The sequence below is a fragment of the Salvia splendens genome, unplaced genomic scaffold (genome assembly GCF_004379255.2).
Source record: "Salvia splendens isolate huo1 unplaced genomic scaffold, SspV2 ctg1045, whole genome shotgun sequence".
Lineage (NCBI taxonomy): Eukaryota > Viridiplantae > Streptophyta > Magnoliopsida > Lamiales > Lamiaceae > Salvia > Salvia splendens.
The window spans coordinates 71,451-77,658 of NW_024598587.1; the positions used below are offsets into that span (position 1 = coordinate 71,451).

Genomic DNA, 6,208 nt, shown 5'->3' on the forward strand with positions numbered 1-6,208 from the left:
TCAATATCTTATTTTAATGCAAATAAAATGTCAACCATCACATTGCATCCTTTTAGGAGTTATCAATTGGCGGCGCATGCCCAGGCCTTTCTAGACTCAGGCCCATGACTAAAGTAGGCTAGATTGGGCTGCATTTTCTTTCTATAAGTTTAGACTCAACCTAGCTCAAGCTAGGTTGGGTAACCTATAAATTAAATTATTGTTTTATCAGTTTTTTTTAAATGTATTTTTGAATGTTTTTTAATAAATTGTAGTACTCTAAATTAAAAAAAAAATTTATGTGAGAATTAAATCATCTATATTCCTATAATTTTCTAATTTTAATTGTATTTCGTATATATTTATTAGATAATTTTTTAATCACGTTAAATATTACTCCCTTCGTCCCATAAGAATAGACACTTTTGGTACGACATAGGTTGATGCAAAATTGGTAAAATATGAGAAACATTGAGAGAGAAAGTGATGGAACAATAAAGTCACCAAATATAGAAGTGGACTATTTATATGAGATAGATGGGACATTAAATATGTCTATTCAAATTTATCTTCCTATAATTATTTGAAAAAAAAAAATCAATTGCAAAGAGATTTTGAATAATATATAAATAATTTGAGTGAATAAAATTTAAAAAATATTAAAATTAAAGTACAAATAATTAAAATAGTAGTATTAGTAGTAGTAGTAGTAGTAGTAGTATAGAGTTAGTTGTTGTGGGTAATATTTGAGTCTGTATTGGATTGGATTAGGTTAGTTTGGTCCGTACTATGTTACCAAGTATTCATGCTTACCCATCCCTACTAAATGAGCTTTTTAATGAATAATTAAACCGCCAACTGTTTGGTTTCCAAGATAAAATAATAACAAAATATAACCTAGGACTGAGTTGTGAGATTATTTTAGTCGTAGGGGTTAGCTATGACTAATTATCTCATGATCCATCTATGATTGAGTTGTGGGGTTGAATCTCATGAACCAAACACACTACAAATTTAATCTCGGATACAATCTTGCAAACCGAACAGAGCATAACCACAACCAAGATCTATAAATAGCCCTATAAAATGGAAACTATACCATAACCAGAACCAAGCTGATTTGAGTTTTTCTACAAGAAGAGAGCTACCTAGGTTTTTATTCATAAAATTGAGTTGTGTAAGCATGAAGCTCCCTTTGATTGATTTGAGCAACCTAGGAGAAAATGATTCTCCAAGGTGGGAATCAACCAAAACCCAAATTCGAGAAGCCCTTCAAGCATATGAGTGTTTTGAAGCTACATTCAATAACATTATTCCTCTTGAGTTGAGGAAATAATGTTATTGAATGTAGCTTCAAAACACCCATGTGCGCCGCCAATCGACAACTCCTAAAAGGAGGTAATGTGATGGTTGACATTTTAGTTGCATTAAAATAAGATATTGATCAAATTTCAATAGTTGTTCTTATTTAATTTTTGATAAAAAGAAAAATCTATGATTTGAACGGTGGTGTCTTTGCTTGCTGTATTAGAGGCTGGATAACTGATCAACTAATTTTCCAATTAAATAAAAATATAGTATTATTCTTGGGTTCAACTTGCATGTGCCCGTGTAATTTTCATCTCATGTGGTCCAATGTAGAATTTTGCAGCTTAAATGGTGGTGTTGTGATTCCATTGATTGTGGCATCAATATTGGAACATTATAATTTGTGATCAAATTGTTTCATGATTAATTGTTTCATGTTTATAATGTTTCTAATTTCATTTAACTAATTTATTGTCCCATATATATCAATGTTAAAAAATATCTTAATCCATGTATCCATATATATGGGTGTGATACTAGTTTAAAAGTTAAAATAGAGTTATACATATAGGAGAAGGTTTTTCAAATTAATTGTTCCATCTGTCTCATCTATACATATATAAAAGGCGAGTTTTGACATTAATTTTGAATATTTATAGAGTTTTGGGTATGAATTTGTATATTTATAAGTTTTGTGCTTACATTTTTTTTTCTCCGTTAAAATACCTTTAAATGATGTAATTTATTGATTTATACTAATGTGGTATCTAATTAAATCAATGACCTAGAAATTATGTAACCGATGTAAATATATTGAGTATTTGAATGTGGGTGGTAGTGTCAAAACATCACCCACGATCACTCAACAAATTTAATGTGATTTATATTAATGATAAAAATATATTTAAATGTGGGTTGCAATTACAAAACGTACCCACAACTACTCAACAAATTTAATGTGATTTACACTAATGATATGTTTTGGAAAATAAATTACAATGAATCCTTTCAATGAAAAGAGAAATTTCGGCGTTTATATATTGGCTTTCAATACTGAAATCTGAGCTAGATTCAAACATGGCAAAAAGCTGGATAATAACCGTCTCCACGATGCAATTTTCTTGCACCGATGATGTTCTTACTAATGTCAAAATATGTGAATCCTCTTCTATTGGAATATTATTTTTCTGCATTTCATAATTGTTTTTGCTCCTCTGTATTCCATGCTCTAAGGAATGGTTGAGATTTTAGAGGAATTTTAATATGTTGTCACGACCACAACTCCCTAGTACTAGTGACTGTAGTTATTTCGCGACTAAACACAAATTAATAAGTCATGGAGCAACGTAAGTGAAAAAGCAACTCAAAATAATGGTTTCAAAGGCGAATGGGTATATAGTCAAAATGAAATCAGAGTATCGACTAAGTTCATAAATCTCTCGAACATAATTCTACTTTGTAGCGGAAGAGTCCAAGACAAAATAATATGTATGAAGACATACTACTTTGGGCTACCTACTACTTATTAATAGTCTTTTCCCAACCCCTTCGCCTCCTCGTCCACGCTCAACCTGCACGTTAGAAAAGAAACATGCAGGGCTGAGTATTTGATATACTCAGTGGGCACAGTGCCAAAATAATTTCCATTTAGTTTGTCAACCACAGTTGAGTGATCACGGGGTTTTTATTAAAAAGGCCCGAGTCACTAAATTCCTTTCATTTCATAAATTCTATTACGCAATCACATAACTTAAATACCATATCTGATATTGATGTGAACCGGGAATGTGGCCACATTCCACGACGGTCACTGGACCAGCCAACTCCTATGTTAGCTCACGGTCCCCTCATGTGTACACTAGTCCGAGTAGGGTTTGCGGCGCTACTGGGACCCGAATTCGATTTTACTTAATTGGCACAACCAAGCAGATAGGTAATCATAAAAGCAAAACATGGCATGACAAACATATTTGAGAAAAGATTCACATTTTCATACTAAAATCATGTTTTGTAAAGAATGCCCACCTCAAAGGCTATCTCTTAGCCCACAAACTCCTTGACTTGATTTTAGATAACGCGCGAAGACGCCCTTTTAGTAACATACAAATAATACTCAATTAGGCTTAAGGAGCCAATTGAACTCAAACGTGAATGCATCCTAAGTGCGTGATCATTTTATTCTTTTTCTTTACTTCCTTCATTCATAAAAGTCTTTGAGCGTTACCTCCTATGTAAAATTGTTTAAGCATAGAAATTTTCCGAAGTCTATTCATCTGCTCGGAATTAATTAGCGTACCACTTCTTAACATCAAATATTTGAGCAACTTAGAGGAGGCCATGATTTAATTTAAATTCTTAACACATACTTCCAATTTTCTTTAAAGGCCCAACTGATACTTCCTCAAATTAATTCCTTTTGGCCCAAGGTGTAAATGGAAATGGCCCAATTCCTTAGGGCATCCACAATGGTTTTCGCCCAGCCATAGCTCAGTCATAGCCTAGTCACAAACTCCTCCTGCCACATCATCAGCACTAAAAATCCTCCTGCCACATCATCAGGACAAGCAAATAGCCCAGCCATAGCCTAGCAATAGCCTATCCACATCACTCGTAATTATAAAAAACAAATAATTAACAATCACACAAAATACGGAATTAAATTTACGACACTGATACGGGAAAATTCAATAATATTATTAAATTAAAAAAAGTACATTAATTAAAAAAAATTACAACATAAAATTCTTGAAAAATTTTAAAAACACAATTAAAAATCCTAAAAAATGAAAATTGCATAATTTAATTTCTTCCGCTCAATCTCTCTAAATTCAAAATGTCAAAGCTCAAAGAAGCAGAAGGAAGAATTGTCTAACGACGATCATGTGCGTCTACCGGGGGTTCGGGGGCAGCGGCCCCGAGTAGCGGGGTCCAAGGGGCGCCAGCTCCCTAAAATTACCGTTTTTTTAATTTTTAATTTTTAATTTTAATTTTTATTTAAATTAAAAAAAGTAAATTAAAAAAAAACAAAAATCCGCTGGCCGATCGCTCGCCGATCCGGGGCCTGCAATGGCGGCGAGCGCATCGGCCAGCGCCTGGAAATCGGCGTGGGCTCGCCGATTTTTTCGCCGAAATGGCGCTCGCCGGTTACAATGGTTCGGCGAGCGGACCCCCGGGGCTAGCCGGCCCGCTCGCCGCCATTGTGGATACCCTTATTCCAAAACTAAAATCGGTCAACTCTTTTCCCCTTTCTTCCTTCTCATTTTCAAAATCCCCAATTTAGCTAGGAACCCTAGCTCTCTTTCTCTCCCTCATTCTCGGCTCCTCTTGGCGGCGTAACATTGCCGCCTCCGTCGCTCACGGCTCACGGCGCCACCACCAGCCGCCGTTTCCTCTGACGACGTCACGACGGAGCTCTTTGTCTCCCGTCGCGCATCGCCGGACGACCTCCCTCTAAGCTAAGTCTTTTATCCTATCTTATTTCAATTAGGCTTCACGGGCAGTAGCTATGGAGGCTCTCTATTTTGGTGTTGGGAGTATTTAAATTCTATAAAAGCATGTTCTTATTCTAAATATATCACGTCACAAAATTAAAACTTGACAGTAGTTTTGTTAAGATGGAGTTCTGGTGTTCTCTGTGAAGAAATCATGGTTGTGGGTTTATAACTATGTGATGACATGGAGCAAATTTGAGACTTTGGGTGAGGAGTGTGTTACCTCTTGAAAATGACAGTAGCTTGAATTTCTAGTTTCCAAAATCCTCAAAGTTCACTCCCTGGGAAGAAAGAAGAAAATGTTACCTATGGGTTGGGAGCTGTCTGCAAGAACTCTGCAGAAACTCTACTCCAAGCTCTCACACTCTCAAACTTGCTATTGTGGCTGAAATTTCAAATTGTGTGGGGGGTGTCTAACGGTGGTATGGAGAGGGTTTTATAGGCAAGAAAGATGTACGTAGAAGAATTAAATGGGCTGTCCAGCCTCTTTGTTTTAATTTTGCTGAAAATCCCTTGTTGGTGATCCTCACCACCCTTTCAATTATTTCATTCGTCTCTTTCTTGGAGCATAAGTACTCCCTTCATTAAGGTTACTTGTTTGGATGTGCAGGGAGAGCAGGTGGCTGTTAGGAACAGGTACTGCAGGGCTGACCTTGCCATTTTCTAACTCTCTCTTCACTAAGGTATTGTTGTTTCATCTCTCCAAAAGGGTGTTCCTTTAATTCCTCTTGTCTTTAGGTATTTAATGTTTTGTTTGCACTTTGCATATGGTACAAAAGTGGTGCAGCGGCTGTTTGAGGGAGGGAGAATGCAGGCTTTGACTTGCCTCTTTAGGCAAGTTCTTGGTCTACCATGCTAAAAGAAGTTTGCCCCCTTTCTTAAATAAAAACTTCATTAACCATTCTTGTTTCTTAGCTAATTTAAAGATGTTTGAATCACTTTGTAGGTGGGCAAAACCTGGGCTGCCGCATTGTTTCCGGGCTTGGCCCACTGCCCTCGGCCCGACGGATTGCTCAAAAACGAGCCGTGATTTCGGGCCTGAAGGAGAGGCCCGAAGTGCCATTAAAATTCTTATATTTCGTTTCCTTTCTTCGTGTAATTAGTTGATAGCTTATTGTGTATGTAAAAGACATTCAAACTCCTTTGGTTCGAAATAAACTCTTGTTTTCTCTTCTATAAATTATCATCGAAGTCGTTTTAGTTTGTTCGATTATTCCTTACATTTTGCGTTTTCGCGAACTAACCACATCAAGCATAACTAAGGAAGGTAATGAATTCCATTCAAACATGACTCAAGAGAATGAACATCCTCTAGTTTGTCATTAAACAATAACGGAAAGGATAATGATATGGTGGGTACCTTCCACGGGGCTTGCAGATATAATTGTCTCTCCTTGCAACGAATCGTCGCAAAATTCGTGGTTAATCAA

The 6,208-nt window shown here is 36.2% G+C and overlaps 1 long non-coding RNA gene across 1 annotated transcript; it reads left to right on the top strand.

Annotated features, from left to right (window-relative positions):
- Positions 1-4,446: 4,446 nt before the first annotated feature.
- Positions 4,447-5,958, top strand: LOC121788440. The gene is made up of 3 exons (XR_006047743.1): positions 4,447-5,461; positions 5,558-5,642; positions 5,725-5,958. It is a non-coding gene; the product is annotated as an uncharacterized LOC121788440 (long non-coding RNA).
- The last annotated feature ends 250 nt before the right edge of the window (positions 5,959-6,208 follow it).